The sequence below is a fragment of the Triturus cristatus genome, chromosome 2_2, assembly GCF_964204655.1.
Source record: "Triturus cristatus chromosome 2_2, aTriCri1.1, whole genome shotgun sequence".
NCBI classification, from domain to species: Eukaryota; Metazoa; Chordata; class Amphibia; order Caudata; family Salamandridae; genus Triturus; species Triturus cristatus.
Genome location: NC_140582.1, coordinates 68,390,301 through 68,413,193, shown reverse-complemented (window position 1 = coordinate 68,413,193; position 22,893 = coordinate 68,390,301). Strand labels below are relative to the sequence as shown.

Below are 22,893 nucleotides of genomic sequence, written 5' to 3'. Positions count from 1 at the left end.
CCCATTGGTTGTTTGGGAATAGAAAGTAGTTGATTATAATACATCTCTTATTGCTTTGAAACGTATGCGCCGCAGGGCTATCAGAAATGGTTCGACTGTTCAAAAAGCTTAGATGTAAATTGGAGAGAAAGTTAGTGAAGGACCTGACCTTACTGTGTCTGCTGAGTGAAATAGAACAGGCAATATCAGGCAAGGGATATCCCAGCTCTCCTTCTCTTCCCTCCATGCTTCATTCCATATGTCTATGAGTGGGTGGATATTAAAATCTCCACAAACAACCAGATGATACTTATCTCTGGGATTTACCTTGGTGTTTGTTCCCTGAATGGTTTTCTGTAGTATTGCTAATTAATCCTCTGATTTACCATACTGGCTAGGCTTCAGGTAAATATTAACAACATCCATTATAGCATATGATTTCTTGGGGGCCTTTGTAAGTCTTAGCTGTAACATACACAGTGGGGTCAAGGATGAAGTAACTTTTAAAACTAAATAGTCCAATTTTGTAGAGATCCAGGTAGCGATCCTCCCCATCACTCTCCTTCTACTGATCTAACTGCTTCGGCAACAAACCCCATATAATCCGGCAGCGCTGCTGCTGCTATAGTATCATCCACAACCCCAGTCGCTTAGAAGCAGCAATCTCCTTGGGGCTAACAAATGCTACTCAGTCGCCATCATCGAGCTTTGATAGAAGGCCGGCTATATTCCAGGACATAATAAAAAATCTCACTGGTGTTTTACTGTAGAGTCTTTCCAGGCCTAAATAAAAAGTTTTTGGCAGGAGTTAGGGTGCTCTTTTTGCTAAAATGATGGGCCGAGGTTAAAAAAGCTGTGTAACCTGTTGTATTAGAGCTGTTCCGTACTGTTGGTGACGAGTGCCAGTTAATACTGCCATCTATAACATGCTGAAGACTCCTCCTCTGGTTGATAACGACAGCTCTGTTACTGCTTTTCTCTCTAATAACTATCATATTCTTTGCTTTCCTTAGGACATTAGGTGGCAGCTTATACATCCCCTCTTGTCTTTTAGGTGGAACTCACTCATCATGCTGCACCCTCTTCCCCTGTCCCGACTCCATCGACAATCTCAACCCAATGCTACGATCCAGTCCCTACTTTGAGTGACCATATCTAGGCCCCTCACATGCAGATGGACCATGTTATCCTTTATCAGTTTCGGAGTAATTGATGTATAAAACAACACAACACTGTACTCCCCATTCCTGTCAGCCTGAGAGCTGTAACTAGCGCACACTCAGGGATTAACTAATTTAATATCCAGTGAGGTTATCAGGCTAGGTGCAGGAATAGCTAGAAACACGACTAATAAACGTACTCGATTTAGTGGTAATGGACATAGTGGATCTGCAAATAAATCTGCAAAGATTAATTTTGTAGGTGCCTCGGGCTCCAGCACATTGTAAGTCCCCAACATCACTGGAGATTTGGGGGCATATGTATCAACATCTTCATTTGCGATTCTCAAATAGCGATTTTTAAAGAATCGCTATTTGAGAATTGCAAAACGGGATGTATTTAAACAATCGCAAAACTTTTGCGATTTCTTAAAATTCATTAATTGCGATTAGCAAATTGCGAAATCGCAATTAAGGAATACCTTCCCATTCATTCCTATGGGCCAGGAGACCCATAGGAATTAATGTGAAGTAATTCTCAAATTGCGATTCGCAATTTGCTAATCGCAATTTGAGAATAATTTCAAAGGTGCAAGGGTGTCATGATGACACCCTGATGCACCCCTGAAATGAGCATGTGTGCGCATATGGCGCACATACATGCCCTAAGGGCATGTATGTGCGCCACGTGGCACTTTGTAAAATTCAAAACAGTGCATTTTGAAAGGAAATCGCAAATTACCACCAACTAGAAGTTGGTGGTAATTAGCGATTTCTTAAGGATAATTCGCACAACTTGGGTGCGTGTTACATATCATTTAAGAAATCGCATTTTGCAATTTCTTAAATGCTTACGCAAAATTAAGAAATCGCTAAATTAGCAATTCCTTAATTTTGCGATGAGATATTGGCTCATACATCCCGATTAGCGATTTTTTAATGGCAAACGCTGTTATTTAGCGAATCGCAGCGTTTGCGATTAAAAAATCGTTTGATACATATGCCCCAAAGTTCCCTCTACCATGCTAGCTGGTTCGGGCAGGAAAGAGCTTGCATGAGGGTTAAATGTGAAGAACTCCTCTATTATTTTTATTGCTCTTCACCACCAATACCAGTGACATTTTCTTCAAGTGCATTTAAAATTGACCCCATCTGAATGACAGTTTCACCGGAATTGTTTCCTACATCTGGGGTTGAGACCCCTTGTTCCCCTTTTGTGGTTCGTTTTCGAGTCAGTCTGGTATTACTGATTTTCTTAGCTTTCTTATTCTTTTTATGTTTTACTATAGGTTGCAGGGTGGACTCGGCAAGCGCCTCTTTTACAAGGAGATGCATTTGGGGTGCCAATGGTTTTTTCCTAAAAATTGGAAACAAATGCACATTGTCTTTGTTGCTTTCCACTTGCTCTCTAAGCAGTTCTCTTGAACTAAAAACCTCTCCTGCTTCTGAGGTAGGGCTATTTTGTTTTAAAAATGTCCCTTCTCTTCTCGCTGATTTACTAATGGTGGCTTTCTTTTTTCCCCAATTCAGTGGATGGCACTATGGTATCTAGTACTACCTGATCACTTGCACCAGGGCTCGTGGCAATCCCATGATGCGTTGTTTCATAATTTGTTGGTTCTTCCTTTGTTTTTTTCTCCTCCTTAGCTGGTATAGACCCCACAGTGGCCCCTACAGTATGACTTTGTACTGCTATGCCGTTGACTCTGTTTAATGCTCTCCCTCTAGTTTTGAAGAACTTGAAGTGGAAGAGTGAATACTTTATTTCTATAGCATGGTCCAAAAAATGGTGTATTTGAACCTGATCTCGAACTTGTGAGTTAGTCACAAATCATTGGTACTCATTGGGTGGCTAACATTGTGTTTTGGATGAACTAATTCCCACCCCTCCTATCGGCGAAAAAAAGTTCCATCAGAGGACCATTTGTCTCTGTGGTAAGGGTAATACTGTGATTCGTCTAACTGTAGAGGGCCCAATACGGTTAGAGCGATAAATGAGGGATAAATGATTAATTACCGGAAGTAAGAGATAACATGAAAACTATTATGATGCTTCTTCTGGATCAGGAGCCACGTATACAATAGAGAATACAAAATAAATACATGCACACAAAAGAGAAAACAAAATATACTAAAAGTAATATGGACAGCTCTGGACAACGTGGTTCAGTGAAGGCTACACAGAGAATATCTTCATGCTGAATAGTGCAAAGGTAGACATTTTATGGTAGATTGGAAGAAGCCAATCAGGGTTCCATTGTGAGAGACTCTGCTCTCCCTCCTGTTTTTAAGAACTTTAAGGGGAAGAGTGAATGACGTGGTAATGTCTGCTTTGCCTGTTCACAGTATCACTCCAAATCACTCAGCATTCATTCAAGAGCATTAAGATGATCAACAATTGTAGAAAAAAGCAGCTAGGTTAAAAGTGAATGCACTGCCTAGACATGCCACTATACAGTAGTGAGGGTATTGCCCACCTCAGATGGCCAGCTGCCTAAAAGACCATAAATTAAACATCTATTCACAAATGTATGAGAGGCAACACAAAGCTGGATTCACTGTGTTAATACAGTTTGAAGCTGATTGGAGAGTCCACACAAAACTTGTTAACAGCCCTGAAGAAGCCCATGTTTGGGCGAAACGCGTTGTCTGTGACTGTGGTTGTACCGAATTGTGGATTAAAGAACACTTGAATCTTACAAGTTTTGTGCGGACTCTCCAATCAGCTTCAAACTGTATTAACACAGTGAATCCAGCTTTGTGTTGCCTCTCATACATTTGTGAATATAGCATTAAGATGATGCAGGAGGGAGTGTTGCTTCCGACAGATGCTTCACCCCGTACAACAAAGTTTGATGGTTTCACTCTATGATTATCCACAGTGATAGGCTTCTCCAGAATTATGTTTACTTTGTTCTTACTCGCCATTATCCTGCAGCTTACAGTCTCAGTTAATTTTTCCTTGGAAGGAGAGGTTAAACCTATTTCTACCCGTACCGGTAGAAGAGTTGCCACAATGCTAGTACATGTCTTAGTAGATGCTTCCGTCTTGATCTTTTTCATAGCTATAGTCTCAAGTATGAGGGTAAGAAGGTCCAGGTTATGATCAGTGTCTCACACTACATTTCCAGTAGCGCTAGTACTGAACTTAATTTTCTCTCTGATGTAAATAGTGATCTAGAGACTATGAACTCCTGACTTGACCCACAACGTGAACTTTGTGCAGCTTTAGTCTCGACTGTAAATACCTCTGGATCTGCTAGTGGGTGGATTGCAACACTATCTGTCAGGGAATTACTCGGAGAAAAGTTCAGATTAAATAAGTGTTTCATCCTGGATAGTGAGTTGCTACAACTTATAGTATTCGCCCCAATGTTCATCAGGTGAGTGGGGACATCAGGCAGTGAATACTCATTCAGAAGAGATACATTCTGGATTGGTGCATACAGCACTTATAGATTTTTTTAAAAAACTTTATTTATTCAATTTTTACACACAATAACTGAGCGGTCATACACAAATTTTAACAATATACCACCTTTCAACTTGTTTCCAGTTTGTATCAGAGAACAGTCCACACAATGTTATTGTATATTTATCTGTAACATAACGAGAGACTTAGCATCATACATGACTGCAGTACTACACAGTTACCAATATTACATTTCGCTGCTGCTTTCAGATACATGGGTTTGACCGTTTCCATTTCCTGTTGGGTTTAGTAGCTCCCTGCATAGCTCTCTCCACAGTGCAATCTCCTTAGCTAATTTCTCGTCTTTCCGACAGGTTTTCATATGCATTTCTTCTGTAAGAGACCACTCTCCCACATCCCTTATCCAGCTTTCGAATGTCGGGGCCCATGCGCTTATCCAGCATATGGCCACCCTTCGTTTAACCAGCACCAGAGTTAGTTGTAACAATTTTAAAAATATGGAACGCTTCACGAATTTGCGTGTCATCCTAGTGCAGGCGCCATGCTAATCTTCTCTGTATCGTTCCAATTTTAGTATATGTGCTGCCGAAACAAGCAACAGCACTTATAGATTTAGGATGGTTTGCAAAGCTCCGTTATGCGGGGGGCACCATCCTGAGGGGGGGACTACTGCTCAGGAGGAAGGCGATGGAAGACAATGCTCCCCGTTCGACAATGGTTGTTGCTAGCCCTTGGTCCTCCTTGTTGTTTGTGAGATCTTTCTTATTCTGTAGTATTACACAACCTCCTGTATTTTCCCCAATCCACGCCAGATCTAACTTGGTTACTTCACCCCACACCCTGTTACTCATAATAGCATGGCCAAAAGGGCAACTAAGAGGGCAACTCACTGGGTGACCCACTGGGGATCCACTCAGAGTTGATTACATAGGAGTGCCACAAGGTACTGCTGGCACGGCTCTGGGATTAGAGGTCTCATAATGCCCTGCCATCAATGCCTGGGTAGTCCTGTGACCAATCGTACAGTTTCCAATGAGGGCTGGCCTACTGTTAAATTGACAACCTGATTGGGATATGATTTCTTTGTAAGAGGACTCGGACTCTGGTTCATTGCAATGGTATTTCTTCTTACTTAACCACACTTGCCCTTAAAGCATGTTTGACGTAAGAATCTTTATTCTGCAGTGGGTTAGTATATTAGTCAGTGATTAATTTTTTGCCTTTCCCTTACACTGTGATGTTTTCAATTGTTACGGAGATCGGAGATTCAACCAGTATTGCATTGAGAAGAACAGGACAGCTACTAGACGTTTCGCCAGCTATACCAGGGGAAGGTCTTTGTTCTTTACGGGTGCACAGAGACTACTACTTCTAATTGTCCCTGGAATTTAGCACATTAGAAGACTTGTGGGTAATGGTGTCAGTTTATTATAGAGCTGTAAAGAGCTTTGAGTTATAAGGATATGCTCACGTAACTTGGTGTCGGTCATAGTTAGAACCATACTGATCCCACAAAAGACCAGGCAAACAGGTCAGGCAGGTCACTGCCAGGGTTCAATGCAGGTTTGCCCTCCTAGCATGACCACTGGAGATCTAAAAGGTCTTAGTGGGTACAGTTCAAGAAATACTGCAACAGGTACCAACAGGGGCGCCAGCCTGAACAGAATCGATGCCTGATAGCGGCACAAGTACCCCGACCACTGACTGTCACTAACCACATATGGCCTTACTCGGACTATACACTACCCAGGGTACAGAAGTGCTATAATTTCGGCTCCAGGCAACAAACTTTAACTCTTTATGGCTACTGCCAATACAGAGGCAACCAGGAAAGCAGGTGGAAAGTGCCCTGGGACAGTAATAAGCTCTATAGCTGTATAGGCACAATAAGCGCAGATGGGCCGCTTAAACGGTGTTAAAGCAATGCATAGCGTAACGTACTTCATGCAGGGTAGTCAGTACCAGTAACCAGTACCAGTAACAAAGGAGAGCAGTGAAACAGCAATCTGTATTAAACAAACGAACCAGGCAAGCCACCCATCGGGTGCAAGCCGCACCAGCCTAACACTGGCCATCTCTGCACTCCGGGGGGACTGCTGTGCCTAATGGTGTTTTGGGGGTAGGGCATCCAACCACAGGGCGGTCTGCCCCCCCCCCCCAGCCCCCCAGATAATTGGGGAAATGGAGCAGTCCGATGACTGCACTGGGTTTGGGCTGGTTTAGGCTACATTCGTAGCCCAAGATATATAGTCAGTAATTATAGGTCACCCGCCACCATTTTGTCTTGGTGACACGCTGGCTAGTAGCAAGAGAGTTAGCGCTTTTGACCACCCACCCATCCCTAGAGCTGGTGGTTTTGGGATCTTGTGAGTTTGCAGTTGTTTCCTGGGGCAGGCTTCGTATGAAACAGGTATGCAAGGGGGTTAACAATGTATAGTTGTTAGACCTGGCATCTTTGGTGTGTTTTCCCCGTCTTTTTTTGCTTCTGACCTCCTGTTTTTAACTGTGTGCTACTGCCGCAGGGGACTTCAAATCCCACTATCCCCTCTAGAAGCAAACCTGTTCCTTATTTCGCCAAGACAAAAGGCGCGCTGTAGTGCCTAACAGTGGGGGCCGTACCTGTTTGCTGTGGACACTACTTCTGGGACCATGGCACTTTGCCTGCTTTTGCCGTGACTCTAGGTGACCTGTGTTGCCCCGCTGGCTTTTAAGTCACCGGAACGACTGGAGAAGAGCTGCTGAGGTTCTTACCAGCTGCAGGGGACTTCAAATCCTACAATACCCTCTGGAGGCATACCCGGGCCTTATTTTGCCAAGACAAAAGGCACGCTGCAGTCCCGTAGTGTGGGATGCGCCTGGGCAAAGCCCGAGCCAAGGGCGGGGCCTTCCTGTGCCCGGTCCAAGGGTGGGCCCATCCTGCGTACACCAGCGACTGACAGAGGCTGGGCTGGACCACCCCTCTTTCGTCCACCATCTGACTTTAGCCATGGGTAAGTGCAAATCTACCTGTAACCCAGATCTTGACAGAGCTAAGGTCCCACGTAACTGTACTTCAATCCTCACGTACCTTTCATCTGCCGTGGTTGCCATGTCCGAGGGAATACATAGAATGGAGGAGAAGCAGGGACTGGGGACAAGAAAACTTTACCTAGGGTGGATGAGCAACAAGTGAAGAGAGGAATAACAGAGGAAGACAAGCAGCGGGACAAACAGTGCGATTCTGTGTAAATTGTAGCCTCATTGAACCCATTATCTATAGTGAAAGATAACCACATAGCGGATTCTCCACCTCCAGAGAGGGCGGCACCAGCTAAACAAAGAAAAGGGCCTCTAAAGTTACATCTTACACAGGGGGACCTGCTTCAGTTCTTAACTAAGAACCTAATTGAGGACAAATTAGCCAACTGTCTGGGGTATTCATTTACAAGCATTAGTAGAACCTATGTTCTTGGTTTAATGTGAGAAAATTGTGACGGTCTTACATAGTACACTAGAGGGTCTCACAGGGAAGCTGTGTAAGATAGAATCATTAATTGCTGGCTTAACTGTCTTGTTTTCAGATAATAGAACTCGGACCTCGTATCAACCTCCCAATGATCCCCAACCTGTCCATAATTTTCACTTTGTTGACCCTGGGTATCCACAAGCCATTACGAGGGGTCACTGCCAAGGGGGCTACGGACTCACTGGCACCATCCATTAATCAGAGGGGACCGAATTTTCTATGGGATCAGTCACATAATAGGTCCACTCCTTCTTCCTCCGGTAGGATAACACAAAGGTCTGACTTGCATCACTCTGCCAAGCCAACGACTATGGAGGGTAGTTTGTGTAGACTTCAGGTCCCACTAGAGGCAACACCTTTGGGCGTCTTCCTGGAAAGGGTGCCCCCACTGAGGGGGGGTTTATCAGAATCCATACCTCAGCTTATATGCAAAACGAAACATCGGTGCAACAATCTGTTGGGACCGGACTCCCAGGCCTCTCCACATAATATTATGGCTGGACGGGTGAGCTGGGTCGGATTAAAGAGGAAAATGAGGAGGGAGACTACTTTGTTATTTATTTTGACCAACCGGATATTGCAGGGGAGTTGTTGTTTTCTGGTCTTTATTCTCATGTGGAGGTTCTTAGAGCATTACCACTTGACTTTTGTTTTACCCCTCTAGGGATCCGGGTCAGTCAGGATCGATTAATACCTTCCAGAGAATGCCAACAGTAAGGGGAAGAGGGTTACAGGAGGCTATTATTAAGACTACAAATGGATTTTGACCGGTGAGCCATTTAGACATGAATGACTGACTGACGTCAGCGTCTGCCCTCTCCACCCCAGGTAAAAGACGATGATGCCCCTGCAGGGCCCCCTAATACGATCAAGAGTAATGAAGTCCTGAATCCATTTAGTCAGCTAAATGTTCTCAGCTGGAATATTGCTGAGATTAGTAGAAGAGAGAAGATCTGTGATGGCTTAGTAACTTATTGGACTAGCATACAGTGGGTCTGCAAGAGACCTGGGACACTGATAATAGATTTTTCTTGGACAGGTTTACGTCCTATTTTGAACCAGCCCGACATCACTGGAGGGTAGGGCTTAAGGGGGTTACTTACCCTTATTTCCCTTAAAATAACCAGAAGCTTGGCACAAGGTCAAAGAATTTCTTGGTGGTTCAAAAAACTACTAAAAATGACCAAAATGTACTTATTGTTAACTTTTATAACTCTTTTGAGAGGGGTCCTCTGAATGAGCACCTGATTAGCTTAAGGTCTTTCTTAGAGGTGTACAGGGAAAAACAGACTATTTCCTACTCAGTTATGATCCTTGGGGATTTTTATATGCATTTATGCCAGAAGGGATGCCATGTAACTTATAAGTTTGGCCCTGTGAATTGTTCAAATGTTCACTTTGAGCATACACAGCAAGGGGAGCAGCTGGAGGACATTATCGCTGATTTTAACTTACAAAATATGATAGAGGTTAAGGAAGGCGATAGCGTTCCCTCATTTACTGGTAGAGGAAACAATACTAACAATGATTATATTTTTATGTCTATTTATTTGGCTCAGTTTGTTCTGTCTTGCGTGATTAAGATGCATCATTTTAGCAACCATAACCCGCTATTTTTAGGTCTCACCTAAGCCAGCGCATGCGCTGCTCTGGCGAGACATTTAGTAAGTGGGCTTTTAAAACTCCTACCACAGCTTTGTGTGGCATACAGTGTGCGGTTACGCGCACAGGCACGAGCAGAGGCGCCATCTGGCTTTCCTCTCGCTCGCCCAAGCGTGCGCACATCGCACACCACTGCTGCTTTCACTGTTGCCATCGTAATCACCAGCTTTCATCGGACTGTTGTTGGTTGTTGGATTTTGAAACTGGGAACAAACGCTGCACATGGTTCACGGAATCCTGCTTAGTTTTATTTCATCATTGCTGCCGCATTGGAAGCATAAGTGCACTTTCACTTTGACGGCCGTTATTTTTTTAAACCTCATCGGACTGTTGTTGGTAGTTGGATTTTCAAACTGGGGACAAGCGCTGTATACGGTTCACGGAGTCCTGCTTAGTTTTATTTCATCATTGCTGCTGCATTGGAAGCATAAGTGCACTTTCACTTTGACGGGCGTTTTTTTTTTAAACCTCATCGGACTGTTGTTGGTTGTTGGATTTTCAAACTGGGAACAAGCGCTGCACACGGTTCACGGAATCCTCCTTAGTTTTATTTCATCATTGCTGCCGCATAGGAAGTATACGTGCACTTTCACTTTGACGCGCTGCACACAGTTCACGGAATCCTGCTTAGTTTTATTTCATCATTGCGGCCGCATTGGAAGTATACATGCCTTTCTTTTATTTTCATCAGTTTTTGGTATTTTTTGCTTGGCTGCGTTTTAAGCACTTCCCTCAACTGAACACGTTGTGCTTTATTTGATCAACGTTGATCTCGCTTCACAGCTGCTGCACTTCAACTTCCATTATTGCGGTCGCCATGGAACACTGTGTGCCTTTTTCCATTTAATTCTGCATGTTGGCAACAAAAAGTGTTTACAAACGTGTACGTAACAAGCAGAAGCACTTCACAAATAAAGACAGGTTTTCAACAGTGAAAAAGGAAAGGATTTTTTCACGTATTATTCTTCATGTGGCATACATAGTTTTTGTATTGAACCCGTTTGGGAGTTTCAGCAAAAGAAAAACAGTACAGAGGTGGAGTGGAGGTCGAAGACAAAATTTACAACTTTATTATAAACAAAAGCTGCACACTTTATTGAAAACAATGCTTTTTTGCATCAAAACCGGAATGAACATATTTAACTCAGTGCGTTAAACGTTTCACTGCTGCTCAAAATTAGCCAGGATTTTGGTCCCAAAGCCCAAGTATCACAATTCTAAAGTACACAACGCACATTAGATGAGAGCAAGAATGTATCTCTCACTCTCTCTCTCTCCCTCCCTCATCACTTCTCAGATGAACACACACGATTTCTATTTTCCTAAGTACATAACAGTTTTGACCTGATTTATGTGGAATGCATAGTACACACCCATGCTGTCTCTCGCTGCTACTTCACCCATCCTCCCCCGTGTCCACCACTCCTCCCCTTCCTAGTCATTGCTTGTTTTGTTTGCTGCTAATTGTTTCCAGAACAATTTCTGTGCACGTGTCTGTTCCGTGTATGTCACCAGACCGATTTAGGCACAAGACTTCCGATTTTCGTAAGCAAAACCGACTTTGTTGTGGCCTAGATGTTTTTTCAAAATATAACACTTTCCTGTTGTAAAACACTAACGTGTATGTTTATGTAAGTTTCCTGCTAAAGGGCGGACTCCCTGTGACGTGGCTAAGGGCGGTTAAAGTGCCCGATGCAGAAATGTTTGTGATACTTGCAACTCACGTGGGCCTGCTCCAGTAAAGTATTTGAGAGCATGGGGTTAATATGCTGAAAGCAGAGCTCGCAAGGGGTCAATGTGCCCTTTCTTCACTTCTCTACACTTTCTGGTGAGGTTTTGTGCCAGTTCCCTTTCCCCAATCTCTAGCTTTCTCTCCTGGTTTCACTGGCAGTGCCTCTCTCGCCCCTTTCCTTTTCCTCCTCTCAGCTGCTCCTTACTTTCCACCCCCACCCCGCTGCTCTGGCTCTTACAGCTGCTATCTGCCCCTTCTGTCTGTCACCCAGCATCCAGGATAATGTGCTGCATGGCTAACAGGCATTGGCATAGTCAATAGGTCTCGCTTTTGGGACCTTATAAGTGTTTAGCCATGCAACAGTTGATGTTGTTGCACCAAGGATATTGTGCTGCATAACTAAATACCTATAAGGTCCCAAAAGCGAGACCTATTGGCTATGCCAATGCTTGTTAATTGGGGTGATGGGGAGATAAATTATCTTGAGGGGGCTCCTTATAGTGTTGATATCAACCCCCATGATCAGGCTCGCAGACTGAAATTGAGCAGGGTTGTCCCTGACCAATTCATCAATGATTTACAAAAGTCTGTAGTGAAGACAAAAAACTTTGTGTTTAGATGGTGTCACATAGGGGAAACATTATTAAATGCCTATTGCAGGATATGCCATCAGGTAGCTATCAACCTATTGAGACCTATAAGGAAAGTAACTAAAGACAGTGAAAGATAGTTTGAGCATGAGTGCTCAGAGGCTCATCAAAAGTTATTAAAAGCTCTGAGAAAAGTACCCCAGGACAAAGTAGAGATAACCAGGTGCAGGAATCCTACAAGCAAACCCTTGAAATCCGGAAAAAGGAAACTAAAACAGAAGAATGGAATAACTTATTGCATACAGATGTCCTAAAAAACAGTGCTCTGTTCTGGGAGATTGTAAATCGCCCATTTATTTCAGGCTCTATGAGTAGCCCAATTGAGTCTTCTATACCTGCAGATATATGGGTTGCAGAACATATAAGGCATCCCTGTAAAACTAGCAACCCCTTCTGTTCCAGAATTTGCTGGAGGTAACTACATCTTGGCTTTTCACTGAAAAAGAAGCAACCAAGGCCGTTTTATTAATGTCAGATAATAAAGCTCCAGGTCCAGAAGGTGTCCCAGCTGATCTATTTAAGACAAATCTTCCAATGTGGTTAAAAATCTTGACAAATGCATTTAATGCAGCGTGTATGACCAGTGTACCAACATCCAGGTCAGTGTCCTCAATCATCCCAGTCTTCAAGAAAGGTGTAAGATCTGACTCTTAATGCTACAGGCCAATATCTCTTATTGATTCAGCAGTCAAGGTGTTTGGAAGAATTGTACTTGTTAAACTGTATAATGTACTTTCCAACATCCAATATGGCTTTAGAACAGGAAAGGGCACCATAGAACAGTTCCTTCATTTATAACTTATAGTTGGCAAATACATCATAGCCAGAAGAGGGTCAATGTTTTTGATTTTTATGAACCTCTCTTTGGCATTCGACCAAGTGAACAAACATTATTGATAAACATGGGGATGGACTCAAATATTGTGAATTTTCTGCATGAGCTCAATAGGGACTTTTCTGCTACTGTAAGAGATAACTAGACAGGTAGCAGCACTTTAACTATAAAGGTACATAGGGGTGTTAGACAAGGGTGCAGATTAGCTCCCCTGTTGTTTACTTTATACATTAACAACTTAGGCCCATTCTATGTACAGCTAGTAAAGATATCCTCCGGGCAGGTACCCAGTTAATACTTGTGCTCCAGTATGCGGACGACACAGTGTTATTAGCTAGGACAGCCATTAGGCTACAATATCTACTTAATTATTTTGTAGACTTCATGACGTCATTAAATTTAAATACCAACTTAGCTAAGTCGCATACAATGATTATGCGCCAAGAACCAAGAAACAGAGAACTCATTATGGGGTGGGTAAAGAAATCATAAAGATTGCCACCTTCTTGTATTTGGGGGTCCTTTTTGACGATAAGGGTTCTTGGGCCCCACAAAGAAAAGCAAAGAGAAATGCTATGTCAAGAGCTACAGTCACAGTTTTTGACTTTGCTAAAAGGCTGGGAGGCCAAACTAGTTCAAGTCATGTTAAAGGTGTACTATGCACAACGTATGGCCACCACCTGTTATGGGTCGGATATTTGGGGATACAAGGGGTCGGGAGATCTCCAAATAGTGGAGAAGAAGTTTTTGAGAAACCTGCTGTTTTGAGGTTTGTAGTTTTGTAAGGTCCAGCGTTGAGTTATGTGATGTGCACCTGTTTCAATAAAGCAGCCTTTTCACACAAACTTGATGTCAGTGCTCTGTGCTGCACCCCCTCTTCCCCAATGCACTCACCCTCGCAATGGTTCTATATCTCTCCTTGTCGCCAAATGCACCCGGCGCAGTGTGCTCGGTTCAAATGGCTAACCAGCTGATACCGCTTATCTGCTGCTCGCCCCACCGTGGCTCTCACTGTCGCCCATAATTGTTTTGAAAATTAATACTATAAACCTTGAAAACCAAGGAGAGGGGCTCTACACATCCAAAGGGACGGAGCACCCAGTAACTTGAAAGTTCAAAATAAATTTTCCCTTTGAAAAAATGTATTTTGAACTTTCAAATTAATACTGTGAGCCAGATTTTAAAGGTGAACATCAGAAGACAACTACCCCTGCATTCGTAGAAACTCCTTTTTAATGTTTGCATTATTTACCCAGATGTTTGTCAAACTGCTACGATCTTGAGGTTGATGCTTTCTTAGAGCATGTCCACAAGCTACAGCTGTGCCCAGCAATTACATGATGCTTCCAACTCCTGAGCTGATCAGATGACCCTGCCGGAGAAGTACCTTAGGGGTAGACTAGCAGAAGGCAGACTGTCTGATTCTACTGCCTGCTTAAAACAAATGATAGTGCACCGCCATACTTGCAATTTACGCAATGTCGCTTTTTACAGTCCTGCAGCCTCAAACTGCAAGCCTATGCCGAAAAACCTCCTGTATATTTCAAAAAGCCTGCATGAACAAGTAAACTTTTCTTAAAAATCAAATTGTTGCCTCTCCTTTTTTTCTTTCGAATGGCCCTCTCCTACCCTTCCAGCTTCTCTATGAATCCGCTCTCTAAGTCACAAGCATGTTTGCTATAATCTCCGATACTGCGATACTCCGATACTGTATTTCTGCAAATTGTTTGCGACTAATTCCAGATCACAATCTGTCCTTCCTTTAAAATTACCCATGCAACCCAACCATACCTTTTCTCCTCTAGTTTATGCACAAATACCACCAACCATCTCCATGAACTCATACACCACCCACTAATGAGCACATCTAACTCCTATTAATGTAATCTACCACAAAGAAACTGGAGTAAATGCATGGAATGGTTTGCTTGAGCGCACAAGACTAATCGCAAACCCCACAATAAGAAATAACAATGGACTAACCGCTAACTTTGGGTTTTGGAGTAGCGTGCTGCCTGGCGCAAAACGCTTCATCACCCCGCAAGAGGTACTCAGTACTATATTAATGCAATTTCAATCCAATGCATTTGTCGTCCATCACTTCTGGACCACACAGAGTAAAGTGGTACATTCATGTTTTTACCTTTGCTGCTTGAGGCCTGCGAGTCATCTGACGTTAACAAGCTCGCTGCTGCCCTTGTCCTCTGTGAATTCAAACACTGATCCCATTCAGCTCATGCCCTGTGCCAACTACAGCATGACTGTGGGCTCCATATTGGGGGTACTGCACTCATCAACAGATGCTCTTCATGTTTGCTGGACATGTAACTGCCAGATCTACCTACAGCTGCCTGTGCTCTGCAACATTCATCTCTTCTTCAGCTTGCAGCATCCACTACACATGAACAACTTTCATAACTTCACTCAGCGTCATATATTGTGTTTCACATGTGCTGTCTTGATCACAATCTCTGTTGTGCATCAACAACCTCCATCAGTTTTTCATTGACTTGTTTCTGCAATTCATCAGTGAGCAGCTCTGGCTGCACCATCGCTAACTTCATCTTTGACTTCCACAGTTCCTTCAACAATTACCCCGCCCGGCTACAGTTAAGTCAGCTCTACCGCCTGTGCTTTGTTACAGTCATTGGCTGCAACTGTTTCAACAACATCTCTTCATTAGCTCATTTATCATTCTTCATAGTCATCCACAATTCTTCTTTTCCGTCCAATGCACACGTCTCGTCGTCTCCTCAGACATTGTTGTCGTCAAGTTCTACTTCCTCGTATGCATCTTGGTACCCAGTACAGTACCTGGAGCTCACCTTTCATTGTACATCTACTGTCTCATACACTTGATCAGTGGTTTCATCTGTACCCACAGTGTCTTATAACTCTGAGCAAGTGCCCAGTTTGACTCCATCCCTAACTTCATTGCATCGCTTTCTCTATTTTTGCTCCGAGACACCATAAACTGGTCCTTGGAACAACATTCTTCTTCTTTTTGATAACTGTTTTGCACCGTTCTTTTAATAACTGCCATTTTTGCAAACTCTTTGTGTTCTGCCAACGTCTTTTGTTCAATTTGTTTATTATCTTCTCAAACATGAGGGAGGCACCAGTATATACATGCTTCTGTTTGTCCTCTGTGCATTATCATGCCTATCATTTATTACAGTCTTAATGAAGGAGGGGCTTTGCATTGGTTTTCAACCCCCTACCTCCCAGAATGAATTTACTTTCTCATTTTTATATCCATTACATAACCAACCCATACATGACATGATACCTCATTTTGTAAGGTATAGTGCTGTACTAATTGCCCCTACTAAGTACTTTTTAGGGTGTATGCCTTAAGGACCCAACAATATTTTGATTTTGCATATTATTATAATGATAAACTAGGAATAACACAACATTTTCTTACAAAGAGCTATATACGCAAATTAAGTTCTGCCATAATAATGCCTGTGATTTACTAACAGATTTTGCATGAGCTCCTGCAAGAACTGTCCACAGTATGAGGCCGCCAGGCTACCCTCCCTAGGAAGAGGTCACTAAGTGACCGATCATAGCGAAGTACTTCTACCCAGCAACGAGTTACTAGGCACGCGCACCTAGCAACGGGCTGCCATACCATCCTCATGAGGCACCAACCGAATTCAGGCATGAAGGCTATGTACCTTTGCCTCTTCTAATGAGGAATAGGGGACCATCTGCACACCTGGACGCTGTGCTACCACAAGGACATTCCTGCTGATAAGCCAGCAGCCCAGTGGATCGTACCAAGGTATGCAGGGACTTTTTAAATAGTGTGGTGGATCTGAGAACAAATGTAATCTAGGATTCCCACAGATTTTTTGAAATTCTCTTTACTCTGACTTTATTTACCTTTGCTAATGTTTGTATTTTAATCATGAAAGTTCTAATTCATATATTCTCCAATAGACGATGGTATAATCGTCTTCACTAATATAATTTACCTATTGTGTGTGGACTGATTTTGGATGGTGGCTAGAAATAGGTTAGGCTCTTCTAAATTCCTTGTGAGTTCTCTGGAAAGTCTGTTGTTGTGCAAATGTTTGTCTTCCAGTGTGTATAGCCCAACAAGATAGCAGTTTATTTCTCTTTCCCTGTAAATACACACCTATAATCATGTATCGGAGCAAGGAAAATCTATCTGGGAGTGTCCCTAAAGGGGCAGTAAGAAACACCACAGAGTATTAGGAAAACAGAGAAACGAGGGTGATAAAAGATTCACACTAAGTCAAAAGGGCGATTTCTGACCTTCTGGACAATTATGTAGTGCCATTGGGTGGCAGGTCCAAAACCTTACTACAAGGATTGTGAAGTGGTGCATGGGAGGAAGTCGCGGTAACACTGTGGTCTCACCAGCAAGCACAATCTTTTGTTGTTCCCAGCTTGTCCGCAGCACTATTGTGGTGTAGCTATAAGTCTGTTGTCCAAGGTTTTGTCCAGAGTTAACTGGGCCTGATTGTGCTCAAGGTCTGGAGATGTTCCTCTCCATTCTCTGCAGTACAGCTTCTCGTCATCTAAGCAGGGCTAAGTCGCAGGGCCCACTCCTCTGGACTAAGGCTTCCTCCCAGCACTAGCTAGGGTGATAGGGTGCAGCCCGTGCGGTTCCATGTATCCACAGCACTTGAGACCCAGTACAGTTAGTACACTCCAGCCTCATTCTGTACCAGCTACATTCAGCACAGTAAAGTTTCCTGTGCCATTTTCCACCCAATCAATCAATCAATCAATCAATCAATCAATCAATCAATCAGAACATTTGTAAAGCGCACTACTTACCCGTGAGGGTCTCCAGGCGCTGGGGGGGAATGCTGCTACTGCTCGGAAAGCCAGGTCTTGAGGAGTCTTCTGAAGGTCATCAGGTCTTGGGTCTGCCGTAGGGGGATGGGGAGGGTGTTCCAGGTCTTGGCGGCGAGGTGGGAGAACGATCTGCCGCCGGAGGTCGTTCTTCGGATGCGGGGGACTGTGGCGAGGGCGAAGTCGGCGGAGCGAAGCTGGTGGTTGGGGGTATAGAAGCTGAGTCGTCTGCTGAGGTATGCTGGTCTGGTGTTGTGTAGTGCCTTGTGCGCGTGGGTGAGGAGCTTGAAGGTGATCCTCTTGTTGACGGGGAGCCAGTGCAGGTCTCTCAGGTGGGGTGTGATGTGGCTGCGGTGAGGGATGTCGAGGATCGGTCGTGCAGAGGCGTTCTGAATGCGTTGAAGCTGTTTCAGGAGTTTGGCCGAGGCTCCTGCGTAGAGGGCGTTTCCGTAGTCCAACCTGCTGCTGACGAGGGCCTGGGTGACCGTTCTTCTCGTTTCAGTGGGGATCCACCTGTAAATCTTGCGGAGCATGCGGAGGGTGTTGAAGCAGGAGGATGAGACGGCGTTGACCTGCTTTGTCATGGAGAGGGTGGAGTTGAGGATGAACCCTAGGTTGCGTGCGTGGTCGGTGGGTGTTGGAGCTGTTCCCAGTGTGGTCGGCTCCCAGGAGTCGTCCGAGGCCGAGGGGGTGGAACCGAGGATGAGGACTTCCATCTTGTCTGAGTTTAGCTTCAGTCAGCTGTTCTTCATCTACTCGGCGACGGCTTTCATTCCTTCGTGGAGGTTGGTTTTGGCGGAGTGGGGGTCCTTGGTGAAGGAGAGGATCAGCTGGGTGTCGTCGGCGTAGGAGATGATGTTGAGGTCATGCAGTCGGGCGACGTGGGCGAGCGGTGCCATGTAGATGTTAAACAGTGTTGGGCTGAGGGATAAGCCCCGGGGTACGCTGCAGATGATCTCGGTGGCTTCGGAGCGGAAATGGGGTAGGCGGACACTCTGGGTTCTGCCGGAGAGGAAGGAGGTGGTCCAGTCCAGGGCCTTCTCTTGGATCCCAGCGTCGTGGAGACGTGTGCGTAGGGTGTGGTGGCAGACTGTGTTGAAGGCGGCTGACAGGTCCAGGAGGATGAGGGCTGCGGTTTCGCCATTGTCTAGCAGGGCCCTGATGTCATCGGTGGCGGCGATGAGGGCAGTTTCGGTGCTGTGGTTGCTGCGGAACCCGAACTGGGATGGGTCCAGGATGCTGTTCTCCTTGAGGTAGCCGGTCAGTTGTTTGTTGACGGTCTTCTCGATGACCTTTGCCAGGAACGAAAGCAGGGAGATGGGCCGGAAGTTCTTGAGGTCCGTGGGGTCAGACTTGGGGTTTTTGAGTAAGGCGTTGATCTCGGCGTGCTTCCAGCTCTCCGGGAAGGTTGCTGTCTTGAAGGAGATGTTGATGGCTTTCCGGAGATAGGGTGCGATGGTGGTGCTGGCTTTGTTGGAGATGTGGTGTGGGCATGGATCTGACAGAGATCCGGAGTGGATGGTGTTCATGATTTTGATGGTGTTGTCGTCGTTTATGTTGGTCCAGGAGAGCAGGGGGTCGTACGGATGGTGGTCGTGGAGGCCGAGGTCTCAGTGGTTGTCGGGGCGGTCGTGGCATTGAAGCTGTCGTGGATGTCTGCGATCTTGCGATGGAAGAAGGTGGCAAGGGAGTCGCACAGGTTTTGCGAAGGAGGGATGTCATTGGTGTTGGAGTTGGGGTTCCTTCCCAGCGACCTCTCAGTTTCTTGAAACATTTCCCTGAGCTTCCTGGATGATGCACAACAAAGTTCAAGTTAATTTGCCATGCGAGTCTAACAAATACGTCTCAGCCATGTTCTGGGTGATTGATTGGGCCAAAGGGGGTAGAACGACACCAGCATACCCCTGTAGCTCTCACAAAATACAGAAGACGTTGTGGAAATATGGTTAGCATATCACAGGTCAAAAGGGCAAAAATGTCACTCAAAGGCAATACAAAATATAGGGCCGGTCAGATATGAGTCATAAAGAGCCCACCTGGTGCACGGGTTTTATGTTCTAACTCCTAAACCAGGCTTGCCAGCTTAATGGTTGTACTAAAACTTGACGGAGCTGGTCTCTCACCAAAGTAGGCTCAGTCTATTGAGGGGCTTGAGCAGTGCTTGTATTCAGATTTGGGGCTAACTAATCAGAGAACTCACCAGATTATTAAAAAAAACAGCAACAGCTTTGTTATTCTTCTAACAGCTCCCGAGTTATTGATGTGGATAGTTGGAAGTTTGTTTTGATGACAAAAAGCGCAATTGTACAGAGAGATCTTCTCTTTTGAAAAGCTGGCCATATCTCTGGATGGAAAACATTAAAATCTCCAATACTTTTATTGAGGTTGTACATAGTTAGCTTAGCATTGCTGCACCATCAGGCTTAAAGTACACATGAACGATTGACCATTTATAAAGTCAGTGACATTGCCACAAGAGTAGGGACCTTCATTAGTGGCCACTACTGAGCCCTTCCTTTTTTGACACATTGGCACACTTGTGCACGTTTTCATGATACAGTTCTGTGCTAAAATAGTTTTTCATTCTCTCAGATATAGATTTTGCAAATGCTATCAAGTTTTATAAAGTCTTGATGATGACCCACTGATTGATACACTTAGGAAAAACATCTACACTATACGAGTGGCTACAATCCCATAGCTTGTTTGGAATCGTTTTAAAATAAATAACATGTGGGACCTGGATGACATTCATTTGATTACATCTTATATACTGTAATTGAGCATTAATTAGGTTTTGTGGAATGTAATGTAATTTATATTTATAGAGCGCGTTATCACCAACCGGTCTATAAGCGCTTTCAGAGGGCGTACCTATCAGTGTAGTGGAGGAATGGCAGAGGTTACAAGATGCCCCATGCTTCTGAGAAGAGAACTGTTTTCAGCTTTTTTCCTAAAAAGGAGGAGGTTTTCTTCCTTCCGTAGGTTTGCCAGCAGACTATTCCACACCTGAGGGATGGATGTGGAGAAAGCTCTGCCTCCGACGGTGGACAGGTTGAAACGGGGAGAGACTAAGACTGGCCTCTGCTGAACGGAGCACCCTGCTAGGGACATAATTGACTAGACGGTCTTTGATGTACCTTGGCGCTTGGCCATACATAGATTTATGTACGATGCAGAGACCTTTGAACTTGATTCTCTGTTTAACCAGGAGCCAGTGTAGCTTGTGTAGCAAAGGGGTGGCATGGGCTTGCCTCGGCATTCTGTAAATAAGTCTGGCCGCGTCGTTCATGACAACCTTCAGTCTGGCCAACAGTTGCTGTGGGAGGCCAGTATAAAGGGCATTGCCATAGTCCAGACGCGACAGTATCATTGCCGTGACCGCCAGTCTAAGGGTAGGTGAGGTAAGAAGGGGGGCCAGTTTACGCAATTGTCTCAACAGGCCCACGCAGGTACACACGACTGCCGATACCTGCTGAATCATGGATAGCTTGGCATCAATTTTGATGCCCAGGCTTTTCACCGCCCTGGCTGGTTCTGTAAAAGAACCAAGTTCTTGCGGCCAAAAAAGATCATTCCAAGGATTGGACTCTGTGGTAACGGCCAGTACCTCTGTCTTATCTGGATTAATTTTAAGAGAGTTGGCCGACATCCAATTAACAGTGAATTTTAAAATGTTTTGCATCCTTAAGTAGGCCATCGGTGAACTATCAATCTGGATGATGATCTGGGTGTCATCAGCATAGTTGTAGATCTGGCACTCCATCTGGTTTAAAGCAGATATTAAGGGATGAAGGTAGGCATTAAAAAGGAGAGGTGATAGTGCCGAGCCCTTGGGTACCCCACATGAGAGGGAGCCTGGCCTGGACACCAAATCCGCTAACTGGATTCTTTGTGAGCGGTCCTTAAGAAAGGAAGTAAACCAGGCCAGGGCCGAAATCCGCGACAGTAGACAGTCATGATTGACTGTGTCGAATGCCACGGACAGGTCTAGCAAAACCAGGGCACATGGCATCTTCTTGTCTGCCCTCAATCTCAGTTCATCCAGCACGGATAGCATGACCAGTTCCGTGCTGTGGTTAGCCCTAAACCCTGCCTGATTCGATTCCAAAAGGTTGTTTTCTTCAAGGTGGCGTGAGAGGGAGAGCAGTACATGCTGTTCCAGTACTTTCGCGAGGAACGGCAGCTGTGAGATAGGCCTAAAAATTTTTAAATTCTTGACATCTGCCCCCGGTTTCTTTAGGAGTGGGATGACGCGGGCCTCCTTAAAGTTGGCTGGGACAAACCCAGTTTCCAGGGACCGGTTGAGAAGTGAAAGCACCTCACCATCAATTCCAGGGAAGGTCATCTTAAAGATCTTTGGCGGACAATAATCAGCCGGTGATCCAGATTTCACCCGGCCGATTAGGAGTGACAGGGACTCCTTTGTGAGTAGTGGCAAAGTGCTAAGAGGGTTGGCGAACGAGGGGGGTGTAAAGGTCATTCCTGTGAGGTAGGGTAGGGTTGGGCTAGCATGGATTTCCGTCAGGAGGTCCTCTATTTTCTTAGTAAAAAAGGCCTGGAATTTGTGACAGTCTTCCTGACAGAAGGAGGGCGTCTGACCCTTATTCTTTCTTAGCTTGTTCAAGATCTGAAAGGTCTCCTGAGGATTTGTTGCTGCAGCAATTTTACCTTCATAAAATTCTGCCTTCCGAGACAGAATAGCCTTTTTATAGGAGGTAAACAGAGAGACGTAATCTGCCCGGGCACAGGGTTCATACTCTTTCCGCCAGGCTCTTTCGCACTGGCGGAGGGTATGATTCATTTTCCTAAGTGCGTAATTGAACCAGGGAGCCCCTTTGCCTTTGTCCTTAGTTCTTTTCCTGCGTGCAGGGGCAACCCTGTCCATTGGCGTTCCTGAGCCTTGTCGATAGGATGGAACTATCGGCATCCAGGTCTCCCGGAGGGGTTGTTGATGTGGCAGTGTGTAGAAGGGTTGATACTAGATCGTCAGCATTGATCGAGTTCCAGCTCCGCAGTGCTTTACACTCCGGAGGCGGAGTTGCTATTAGGTTGGTAAGGGAGAGTCGGCCGCAAATTAAATAGTGGTCCGACCAGGAGCAAG

At 44.8% G+C, this 22,893-nt stretch overlaps 1 non-coding gene across 1 annotated transcript; it reads right to left on the bottom strand.

Moving 5' to 3' along the window:
- Positions 1-5,063: 5,063 nt before the first annotated feature.
- Positions 5,064-5,170, bottom strand: LOC146861857 (U6 spliceosomal RNA). The gene has a single exon (XR_014978629.1). It is a non-coding gene; the product is annotated as a U6 spliceosomal RNA (small nuclear RNA).
- Positions 5,171-22,893: the final 17,723 nt, after the last annotated feature.